The following is a 13,186-nucleotide window of genomic DNA, read 5'->3' on the forward strand; positions in this document are numbered from 1 at the left end:
CTATAGAAAGTAGTTGAGGCCAAAACGTTGTGTGATTTCAAGAAAGAATTAGATACAACTCTTGGGGCTAAAGGGATCAAGGGATATGGGGGGAAGGTGGGATCAGCCAATTTGATGATCAGCCATGATCGTAATGAATGGCAGAGCAGGCTCAAGGGGCCGAATGGCCTATTCCTGCTTCTATTTCCTATGTATGTTTCTGTGTAAATAGAAAGGAGAAATTGAAATTTAAATACAAAAAAATAGTAATCTTGCAAACCCTTTCTCCTCACTGTGACAAAACGTGGCTGCAAAACTCACCAGCTGTGTGGGGGCTGATTGGGAGCCAGGATTCCAAAAACTCAGTGGCTGCATTCAAAATGTAAAAGCTTGGACTTTGGAAAGGCCACACAGTTACACTGATTAAAATGACCAAACTGTCCACATTATCACTGTGAAATGTGCAATTTCTCAGAGCTAGCCCTACTCCATCATCACTATTTCCCTTGAGTATGGCGGAAACTGGGATGCACTAAAACTTAAGACAGAGACGAGGAGAATCTTTTTCTCCCAAAGGTGTGTGGAATTCTCTTCCTCAGAAGGTCGTGGAGGCTGGGTGTTTGAATGTATCCAACACAGAGTTAGACAGGTTTTTGTTAAACAAGAGAGTCAAGAGTTGTGGGCTGGAGTTGGGGGTGGTGACAGACAGGAAAGTGGAGCTCAGGCCACAACCAGATCAGTCTGTTTGGTAAAGGGCCAAACAGTCTATTCATGCTCCTATGTTCCTTTCTTCTTCATAACGACTGGTCTATTGTCCACCATAAGGTCCAAGTATGCTCACTATGTAAAATATATTTGTCCTCTTACTACACACAGCTTTACTAATACCCCAGCTCAATAAATCATTGCATGTTCCTGAAGACTGTAGGAAAAGGAAAGTACTCAATGTATATAATTGATTCCCTGAAACACAAGTTAAGAAGAAAAACTTCAAATGCATTTGAGGTTGTGAAGCTTTCTTGTAACCAAAAAAGACGTTTGAATGTATTGCAACCTGGCAACACAAAGAACAAAGAATAAAGAACAAAGAAAATTACAGCTCAGTAACAGGCCCTTCGGCCCTCTGAGACTGCACTGACCATGCTGCCCGAATGAATTAAAACCCCCGATTCCTCCGGGGACCATATCCCTCCATTCCCATCCTATTCATGTATTTGTCGAGACGCCCCTTAAAAGTCACTATCGTATCTGCTTCCACTACCTCCCCCGGTAGCGAGTTCCAGACACCCACCACCCTCTGTGTAAAAAAACTTGCCTCGTACATCTCCTTTAAATCTGGCCCCTCGTAACGTAAACCAGTGCCCTCTAGTAATTGACTCTTCCACCCTGGGAAAAAGCTTCTGACTCTCCACTCTGTCCATGCCCCTCATAATCTTGTAGACTTCTAGCAGGTCGCCCCTCAACTTCCGTCATTCCAGTGAAAACAAACCAAGTTTCTCCAACCTCTCCTCATAGCTAATGCCCTCCATGCCAGGTAACATCCTGGTAAATCTTTTCTGTACCCTCTCCAAAGCCTCCATATCCTTCCAGTAGTGTGGCGACCAGAATTGAACACCCATGCCTAACTATTATTATTTTGCATATGGTTTAGTTACGTTCCTGCGGCAGTCAGTATAAATTGTGGCTATTGTTGTAAAACTCATTACCCTCTAAGGCTGTTCTCTCTACTTACGAATGGCAACAGAAGCCAAAATGTCATGACTGGAAAAAAGACCTCGTTTACCACCTACCTATATGAAATAAAATTCAGTACATCTTGGTCTCATTCCACTAGCATGTACTAACAGTTTTCCTTGTGACATGTACAGTAGCAAAATTCAAAGTCAATGGTTGGGTAAATTGCAATTTGCTGGATCAATTGCCATTTCTATCATCAAATGCACAGTTCAAGAGGATTTCAAGTCTGTTTCTCCTGGTTGCTAATTAAGAGTTGTAACTTTATTTTTTCCATGTTAGTGGGTCTTGTTGAGGTAGTCAATGACACTGCACAGTGAATTAAACATTTTCCTTTCCTGTACTCATTGACGGTATGCCACATGTGGCATCGTTGGATGAAGATTGCATTGCCCCAACCCTAGTCTAAGAACAAAACTCGTTCCTGAACCAATGATATAAAAGCTTACTCGCAATGGTTGTCATTTTAAAAGTCCTCTTCACCTCATCAAAATGACAACTTGTGTAACTGTAAAGATCATTCATTTAATAATGGAAAAAAGAAGATACATTTTCATTTCCCATGCTAGCCATTCCGGTGCCCTGTGTCAGTACAATAACCAATTAGTGTTAGATTACATTCTGCCTGAACTCTTTCCCTTACTGAATGAGAGGGAATATTGTGTTTTTTTAAACAGTATCTGGGCTTTAGTTTTAATAAAGTGATGTGCGGTACTAAAATAGACAGTTGTGTGAGAAAGACTTTACAATTCTGATTGTCACTCTAAGTTTGTTGCTTTATAAATTAAATTTAATTGACAAAATAATGTTCTTCTTCTGCAGAAACTGTTGATTCTTTTCTCCTGGGTTTAGCCCAGATTTTAGCCAATCAGACTCTCCTTTTATGAACATCCAAATTATAATTGGCAATTTCTAGTCAGTTCCTTCGATTCAAAATTGGCCAACCAGTGATCTCGGTGTACTGGGGCTAATTTTGCAGCTGGACCATCTGTAGATATAACACTGCAATAAAATTAAAAGCCCTTTGAAAGCAAAATGATCTATGACAAAGTATTGCAGATGTTCAACTTCTAGTGAAGGAAGGTTGAGTTATATCATTATAGGTTTCAATCCTGACCTTGGAAAAACCTGGGAAGGCAAACATTCTCATAACTTTCAATCTTATATATGGAAATTACATGATAACACATCCATCAGATGTCCTGTTCAAAGCCAAATGGAAAGTAGGGACTGAGTGATACACAGTTACTGTCCTGTTGCCTCATCACCCCTGGATAACTAGATTTGAATTCAGACCAACTAACCAGATTAAGCTGTTTGCTTTTTAATTTAATTAATTAATTGATTTGTCACAAGTAGGTTTACATTAACACTGCAATGAAGTTAGTGTGAAAATCCCCCAGTTGCCACACTTTGGCACCAGTTCGGGTACACTGAGGGAGATTTTAGCATGGCTAATGCACCTAACCCAGTACGTCTTTTGGACTGCGGGAAGAAACCGTAGCACCTAGAGGAAACCTATGCAGATACGGGGAGAACGTGCAGACTCCACATAGACATTGACCCAAACCGGGAATTGAACTTGGGTCCCTGGTGCTGTGAGGCAGCAGTGCTAACCACTGTGCCGCCCCTTCTGATGCATCTTGAAGGCCCAAAATATTTGGATTGTCTCAAGCCAATTCTTTAGTTGGGAGATTAACAATCTTATTAAAAGGGTAAAACAGGGAACAGACACTGTTTCACTGGAAAGACGGAGGCTGAGGGGAGACCTGATCAAGGTCTACAAAACTATGAGAGTCATAGACAGGGTGGATAGTCAGAGGTTCTTTCCCAGGGTGGAAATGTCAATTACACGGGGGGGCATAGGTTGAAGGTGAGAGGGGGAAAGTTTAAGGGAGATGGATGAGGAAAGTTTTTCACGCAGAGAGTGGTGGGTGCCTGGAACGTGCTGCTGGAGGAGGTGGTGGAAGCAGGCACATTAGCAACATTTAAGAGGCATCTGGATGGGTGCATGAATAGGGAGGGAATAGAGGGATATGGACCGAGTAAGGGCAGAAGGTTTTTTTTTAGTTTAGTTAGGGCACCATGATCAGCACAGGTTTGGTGGGCCGAAGGGCCTGTTCCTGTGCTGTACTTTTCTTTGACATAAGAATTGCACTCTCCCGTAATCTGAGGCCCATGAATGGGAAGATTTGCCCGCCCTGTGCTCAGAGAACTTGAGAGAAAGATGCTCCAACTGCGCACTGTGGCCTTTCAGACATCAGACACGGCACAATGGTGTGGTGACTATGATGGAGAGAATTCCTATAACCTCATTCCTCGGTTTTTTCCTACGAATAGAACTGAATGGCTTTGCTATGCCCACACAAAAGTTGCTTATTAATTCAAATCAATCATTTGCTTAAAACCTACTTGTGAGGTGGTTTAAAAATGATTGATTGAAGATAAACTGGCCCCCAGGATGTGCACGCAGGCAGAACCAATTCTGATCGATTGTGCTGAAGATGATTGATCAGTTGGTTAATCTGGCAGCAGGTTTATTGACAGCACCTTGCACGTGTCACTGTCTCACTATAACAGGAGCTGTATTGTGATGAGTTTACAAATCTAATCTCAACCCTTTTAAAGGCGCCGCGTTTGTTTTCACTCTGAAAAACCTTCTCATTAACCAAAGCAGCTTTCGAGAAGTTTTGTTGTATTCCTTTCAACGTTCAGAGAAGAAGTTACAATGCTTTCTTCATAAATGTATTCCAGGGATAATTACAATGTTTCCAGGGGCTTTATAAATATTGAGCATTCAAATTTTTTTTTTGCAGGCTAGAAGGAAGAAATTGCGGTGCTAAATTTAGACATTATTGACATCTTAATAGAATTGCTTTTGTGTTTAAAATTAAGATGAGGTAAATCAATCTGATGCTTAGTTTTAATTTTCAATAACATTGAGTAAATTATTTTTCTAAAGACAGGAGCAAAAGGAACTATTGATCTACTAAAATATTGCATTGAATTTCCATGTTAAATGTCATAAAAGGAACTAACTATATATCATTACTTGTGTCTCTTGTTCGTGTCCTGTTTCACTGTTTATGCTTTACACTGGGCATCATGACAGGTTGCACCTTGTAAACATGTGGGGACTATTGTGCAACTATATTGCAAGATTGCAAACTGGACTTTTCTCCTCCCCCAAGGTTTATTGTAATAAATTGAAAATTGTATGCACATTCTCCAGTCCACGCTAGCATGCCTCCTTCGCTCTCCAATCACTCGCACTACCCTCCGCCCTCCCCCAGTCCAAGCCCACACCCCTGTGCCCCCCCAGTCCAGGCTCACACTCCCCTGTGCCCCCCACAGTCCAAGCTCATACTCCCCTGTGCCCCCCACAGTCCAAACTTGCACTCTCCTGTGTCCCCCAGTCTAAGCTTACACTCCCCTGTGCCCCCCAGTCTAAGCTTACACTCCCCTGTGCCCCCTCAGTCCACGCTCGCACTCCCCATGTCCTCCCGCCAGTTCATGCTGCTGCACCAAAGTCCACATTGACACTGTCCCTCTCCTCCCCTGCCCATGCTAGCATTCCCCATCTGTTCCCCCTCCCTGCCCTTGCCCCGGCCGCTTCCCCTTCCAAGCCATGTTGGCACTGCCCCTCTCTCCCAGGCCATGTGGCACTACCCCCAACCAGATCCAGCTGACATTACCACTATCGCACCCCAAACCATGCGGCTACTGCAGCACCTCCATCTCCTGTGGCTAGGCACTCTCCTTCTTCCCAGCTTTAGCCACACCCAACCATTTCACACTGTGTAGTAGCAACAGCACTGGTAAATAGGGGCTCCAGAATGGGGCTGGGATGGAGTAGAGAGATCTAGCCTTGCTAATTTTCAGCTTCAGAAATTCAGAATGAATTCCAATAAAGCATGGGCGCGTAAATCAAAGTCTGATTGCATCATTAAATGTTGCTATGATTATTGATGAGGAATGAATGGAAATATGACTGCCCCGATGCAGGACCTCAGAATATCCCACCAGACACAATTCCAAATTTATCAAAGTCTGTTCTCTCACTGCCTGGAACATTTGAGTGTACACATATATATCACATAATTATTCCTTATGATTCACTTTGTAGTTGAATAGAATTCATTTCCTCTTTAAGGACTATAACATGACAAAGAATGGTTAATTAATAATGTGTCAATCTACTGTATCAGCTAGTAAAATGTCTCCAGGGAAAAATCAGCGGAAATATGATGTAGATGACGGAAAGCTTTTTTTGACATTGTCATCAAATGTTGCCCCTCCCCCATACTCCATCCCAAACTCACGCACAGTTAACAATTAGTTACAAGCAGAGTTCCCTCCCTCCCACCCCTGCGGTGCTCCGCCCTTGTCTCCTCCCCCATGTCATAGCTCCGCCCCACTCTGGCCCTGCCCCCACTCTTGCACTGCCCCTGGCATGCTTATGGTGCCTGGTGGGCAGTGCCAGGGTGCCCAGTGGGCAGTGCCAGGGTGCCCCGTGGGCACTGCCAGGTTGGCATGGCCCCATGGGCACTGCCTGGCCGTGCACCAACACCCGGGGCTTCAATGGCATCCAATCCCCCCCCCCCCCAATCCCCGGTGAGACCATCACATTTGGTCCCTGATGTGCCATACGTGACTCTCACCGGAGAGAACCTCAACTGGCAAGGTGGCAAAGGTAAGTGAGCCCGGGACTTGTTAATGACACACAAAGCATGTCATTAATATTTAAACTGGCTTGCCGAATCCGTCGGCAAAACTGTGTCGGTACAATAGTGGGAGGCAAAAAACTGGGCACAAACCTGATTTTTCCTCTTCTGCCCAATCTTGCCACCTTGCCACACCGAAAGACGGGCAGGATGTGGTTGTAAGGTCTTTCGTTTTTTTGTGGGAAAAGCGCAGCCATTGAATAATGAGATCCAGCACCGCACAGGTTAAAAACACCACCTTTTTCCTATTTATTTCTAAACAAGGATTGTTGTTTCTTCCCCCCTGCCCTGAAGTGAACTGAGTTAATAGAACGCTATTCAAAATGTCTTAGATTTGTAAATGTAGAGCATGGAAGATATTCATACATAAACTCCAGATTGATGAAGTGGCGCACATCAATAATAGGAAACCTCAGTAATTATCAGAGATTCAATGTCATTGGAGAATTTCCTATTTATTTTAAAGTGCGGATTCTTTCCACCACTGGCCTCGGGGTAAATATGATACACAATGAGCTTGAAAGAGCTTTCAGCTTTGCTCAGGTGTCTGACTCTACTGATGCCTGAGAGCTGTGGTGACAGACACTATTTATTCAGTGGCTTTGTAGTGAAGGCTTCACCCATTATCAGTACTGCTACATGATCATGAAGGGGGGCAATTATTCACTGCAGTGACATTGGGTAAGAAGGTTTAAATGTGAACTGCCAGCATTTGCACACCTGAGCTTCTGTCAAACAGCCTGCTTATGAATATACAGTTCCTGTATCCTGCCCAATATCCTCCTCGATTGTTACTACAGCACTGTATTCTTAGCTCTTTTGGTGTAGCTGTACATATCTAGCCCTTTGTAAGGATAATGCATTTTTGAGTTCTGCTGTATTTTTATAGCGTTGCCACTGGAGACTCGTCCATCAGTGCTGCAATGTAACCAAAATGGCACCACTGTTTCCAGAAAACCTCAAAAAGCTCTGAATTCAAACTCACGAAGTGCCACACAATGAATTGTCGTTTCCTGGGTAATGTCAGTGGCGTATATGATGGTATTACTGTCGTCAGGTGTCATCTGAGTAGCGATCATTCATGGACACCAAGAGATTGGCCACATGAACATCTTGTATTTAAATAACCCTGCCACCCAACAAGCTGATGTGGAGATGCTGGTGTTGGACTGGGGTAAACACAGTAACAGTTTTAACAACACCAGGTTAAAGTCCAGCAGGTTTATTTGGTAGCAAATACCATTAGCTTTCGGAGCGCTGCTCCTTCGTCAGAGGACGAAGGAGCAGCGCTCCAACAAGCTGACCAGTTAATGCCTATTTTTAATTGGAAAATGCATGTTCATTTAGAGGGGGAGGCATCCATTAAGATAATATTCATTGCTTATCGGATACGGGTGTAAACAATGTCTGCTGTGATAGGTGTCTCCTGAGTTTGAAATGGACATGAAAGTCCCGTGTTGTGGCAACCTTCAAATCCAGCTGAGAAGAATTGTCGCTGCTCCAGATGTTCTTTGCAGGTCAGTGTGTACCACATGGCGCAAGTTGGTGGCAGTCGACCAAGTGAAGCAGATTTAGTAACGTTACATTCCCCTTGGATATGAGCAGGTACGTGTACTGGAGGCCTGTCCAGTCTGGTCCCTTATTGTGACAACTGCAGCATGGCTATGGTCAGTGAACCTGTATTTGTTGGCCAATGTGTTATCCACATTCAATGATGCAGTGCATTGCAAATCCTCAGATGATTACCAATCCTTAATATGTGTATAAGGTGCAACTTCAAATGTCAGCAGTGATCAAAATTAATTAAGTATTCATCTTGCCTTGGGAAAATCCTCAAGTCAGTAGACATGGTTACCCCACTACCCGACTCAATGCATGGAGAAGAATGTATTTAAGACTATCCTCATCAATAGGGCAGAATTCAATCCCCGCCCAGAACCAGGGCCAGGCTGGGAGGCAAGAATGGGGCATTTAATGGGCGGGAAGGCACTGGGTGGATATCACTCACTCTCCCGACTCTCCCATAAATCTGGGCTGGGAAGGGTTGAGGTCAGCATTCCTAGTCCTAGGCCAAATGAGGCCCTTAAGTTTAAATTCAGCCCGTAAGTGTTTACATGCTCAGGAGTATTTTCACCTTTTAACGTTCATCGTATGCTCAGGATAAGCAGAGAACATTTTTTTAAAGATTACTTCAGTTGATGAGCGACACATTGGCACAGTGGTTAACACTGCTGCCTCACACGCCAGGGACCCAGGTTCGATTCCCAGCTTGGGTCACTGTCTGTGCGGTGTTTGCACATTCTCCCCGGTTTCCTCCGGGTGCTCTGGTTTCCTCCCACAGTTCGAAAGATGTGCTGGTTAGGTGCATTGGCCATGCTAAATTCTCCCTCGGTGTACCCGAACAGGCGTCGGAGTGTGGCAACTAGAGGATTTTCACAGTGACTTCATGGAAGCCCACTTGTGATACTAATGAATTAACTTTAAACTTTATTGGTTCACTTCATTTTTTGAAAGGTAACACGATATTTTTGTTTTTGGCTTGAACTAAAATGAGCAAACTAAAGTAAGTGAATTGAAATGGTAGAGCAATATCTTTTGGCCACGGTTAAGGCATGCTAGGCTTTTGGTATCATAGACAATAACAAATATCCCACCACCTAGGATATTGTTGCTAATTTTATCTGCCATTATACTGTGCTTTCACCATTTGTAGAAATATGCCTTGTCCATCATCCTTCAGAACTACTAGACAGCCTTGCTTTGAAGGTTCCAGGTAAGACATGGTGATTTAAAAATTGTTGATATGCAGCTTTGAAATAATATCCAGAGATTTGCAAACTCAATTTAAAATGTTGTCATTTCATTTGGACCTGAACAAATCACACTGCATGTTTGTATTTGAATTGAACTGAGTGGTTTTTTTTTTCCCCTTGTATAATTTCCCCATCAATGCAGATAAATCATCTCCCAGATTAACTTGATTAATTGTTACAATTATGAGTAAATCTGCCTTTAATCCCACATATACCAAGACAGAATTCAAGAAGCTAAAACCAAAAATTACTTATGTCATAGTCACCATCTCACTAATTGAGTGTGTTGGATCCTACACCCAGTCTTTATGAATGGCTCATATGTGCAGGTAGACTTGCTTGAAATTGTCAAAGGGATCTTTAATGATGGGATTTAATTGTTGAAAAGATGCACATTTGTGAGGTATTCTCACTTCTTGGCCGCAAACTTCCTGTCGGAAAAACGAGCGAGGGAATAGATTGCATATGTGCAAACTGCTCGTAAGACCCAGGATGCTGCCAGGACCTTGTAAAATCAGCATTAATATGAACACTGTATCTCTGCTCTACAAAATGAATGGAGTAAAGCCCATGAACCAATAATATCAACACGTTGCAAAAGTCCTTCCAATTTAATGGTTCAACTAACTAATCATGGCGTTAAATTTGCTCTATATCCCTTTTTCCTGTGGCTTATTTTAAAATAGTGTCCTATTTTAATAGAACACTCAGATCAGTCCCATCATGCTGCATATGTGAAGGAGAAAGATACCATTTGTGCTGGATATTTGTTGCTGTTCCTGTACAAGATCGCTAAATTTTTTAAAAATCCATACATGGGGCGTGGGCATCACTGACTGGGCCAGCATTTATTGCCCATCCCTCATTGCCCTTCAACTGAGTGGCTTGCTCGGCCGCTTCAGAGGGAATTTTAAGGATCTGGAGTCACATTTAGGCCAGATCAGGAAAGGACAGCAATTTTGAGTCAGGGTGACTCTTCATCAGAGCTGATCCAGAGGTCATCTTGAACAAAGAAAATTACAGCACAGAAACAGGCCCTTCGGCCTTCCAAGCCTGCACCCACCATGCTCCCTGTCTGAACTAAAACCCCCTACCCTTCTGGGGACCGTATCCCTCCATTCCCATCCTATTCATGCATTTGTCAAAACGCCCCTTAAAAGTCACTGTCGTATCTGCTTCCACTACCTCCCCCGGCAGCGAGTTCCAGGCACCCACCACCCTCTGTGTGCAAACCTTGCCTCGTACATCTCCTTCAAACCTCGCCCCTCACACCTTAAGCCTATGCCCTGCAGTAATTGACTCTTCCACCCTGGGAAAAAGCTATTGATTCGAAAATACGTTGATTCAAAACATTGGCTGTATTCTCTCTCCACAGATGCTGTCAGACCTGCTGAGATTTTCCAGCATTCTGAAGATATAATTCTTTACCTCTTGTTATGCACCATCCTGACTGAATTAATGGAACTCATACCAACTGAAGTTGGAGGGCTCAAATCCATAATTCTTAGTTGAGGTGAACACAAATGATTTAAACTTCACCTGACATTCATTAACTTTTTGACCTTGAAGGGAGTCCAGGATTATGAGGTACAGACAGGAAAGTGAAGTTGAGGCCACAACCAGGTGGATCATAGAATTATAGAATCTTACAGTGCAGAAGGAGGCCATTCAGCCCATCGAGTCTGCACCGACCACAATCCCACCCAGACCAGATCCCCATAACCCCATGCATTTACCTTAGCTAGTCCCCCTGACACTAAGGGGCAATTTAGCATGGCCAATCCACCTAACCTGCACATCTTTAGACTGTGGGAGGAAATGGGAGCACCCGGAGGAAACCCACGCAGACATGGGGAGAACGTGCAAACTCCACACAGGCAGTCACCCAAGCCGAGAATCGAACCTGGGCCCCTGGCACTGTGAGGCAGCAGTGCTAACCACTGTGCCACCGTGCCACCCCAATCATGATCATCTTGAATGAGCAGACTCCAGGGGGCAACTGGTCTACTCCAGCTGCTATTTCTTTGGTTCTTATTTTCTCATTACTCACCCTCAGCCCAAGTTCAGAAGGAACCTTGACATCAGTATTTAAATTTAGGAATCTGAATTTAAACTGACAGATACATCTCTGGGATTCTGATACTTCAGACTTTGATATTTTTGCTTGAGCTTCAAAGTTCCAATCTGCATAAATATTTCATTGGATGTGTTTCACACATTGAGGAAACTTTTGAACAATTGCTTAAAATGTCAGATGATATCAGCTGCCACTGAAGCCTATGTGTCTGAGATACTTGGTTCACAAGTAATTAATCAAGTGTCACGATCAGAATAAAAATGACAGCTCGTTTCTTTTCTGGTCCCATTGAAAGGTGCAGCTGCGAAACTCCTCACATCTTTTTGTCGCTGGTGACTAAATGCAATAAAGTGGCAGTCAGCGAGTTTAGCAACTCCTACACCAGCTATCTGAAGGATAGCTCCCCGTTTGGTTTCCACCCCCTCACAACCCACCAGCTGCAGTTGGGGGCGAACATCACTGGGCCTTGCCCAGGCCTCACACCATTGCACAACGTGGTCACTCCTCCCCGCAGCGCCAAACAGCCCGTAGCTGGCTTCCAAATGGTGACTACCCCTTTGGTTGGGCAATGTTATTGAAAACACTCTACATTTCAAGGCAAGGCTTGCAAGAAGAAAAGAAACGTTGTGTCAATTTGATTTTTCAGCCAAATCTCAATCCAGCCTTTATACTCCAAGAAGAGCCATACTGTCGGTTTAATCTCCAGCTTTCCAGCAGGTGAAAAATCTTGTTTGACAGTGTGTTACGTAGATACACAAATTAGGCAAAGTTCTGAGCAGGAGACTTATCTGACTTTCTTTGTCTTTTATATTATTATTACTGAGTGCCAAGAGTTGTCTTTGCCTCTACGTCTCACCTTGGAAAGAAATAGCACATCATGCAGCCTATTAGTGATTTTGCACACTTAGTTGTTGGTGCGACCTGTCAGCATGCCTGCAATATTCACTGTCTGACACCTACATCATCAGCTGGAAACTTCAAGGGCTTCTGATTGTGATGATATGAGTTTCCATGACAATCGAATGTATTTAGTATACCAGCACTGCCCTGGATAAACAGTGATTCTTTACGAAAACAAGAAGGTCATTACGGCAGATTGTCAAATCAATTCGACGAGTGTCTCAGCGGATTAAGGCATCTTCTTTCGGCGCTGACATGGTGTCAATAGTACTGGGCCACTGGTGCATGGTCAGATGATTGAAGTGAAATGCCCATCAGTCATTGAGCTGAGGTGGACTAATGATTCCCTGTGCTGCCTATTAGAACTACATGACAACTCAATCCTCGTTGCTGGAAAAAGTGACCTTGTTGCTTTACTTGAAGCTGAATTAAATTGACAAGAGCAGCTAATCTTTACCTTGGGCGATTAACAGAATTTAAGTACAAAACCACAGAGGCACAATTGTTTAATGTATTATTTCTTCCTTTAATCCCAGATATTCTTTTTTTATTATTATCATGCCTCTTTAACCCAAGCTAATTTATTTTATTACTTTTCATGAAATGCTGTATCGCCAAGTCCCCCTACCTTACACTCCCTATATCCAGATCCTCCTTCCTGAAAGCACCTTGGAGTGTTGTGCAGGCAGCCCGACAGCTCCAGCAGACGTATTGTCACTGACATCCCATGGTGCCCAGCTGGTAGTTGACAATGCAGAGCCTGTACTAGCCTTAATGCCACTGTTGGTGGTCCATGTAATAGGTATGAAATCCATAGCATCTGATAAGCAAGAATTAGAAACTGATAAGTGCTTTCTGAAAGGAGAGTGAGTAATTGGCAGCTCCTAATAAAGGACACAGCTTTCACTTATCTTCATTTGCTACAAGCTTGACAGAATGACAGAGCTCTAATAAGCTCA

This window comes from Mustelus asterias, chromosome 28 (assembly GCF_964213995.1).
Source record: "Mustelus asterias chromosome 28, sMusAst1.hap1.1, whole genome shotgun sequence".
NCBI lineage: Eukaryota > Metazoa > Chordata > Chondrichthyes > Carcharhiniformes > Triakidae > Mustelus > Mustelus asterias.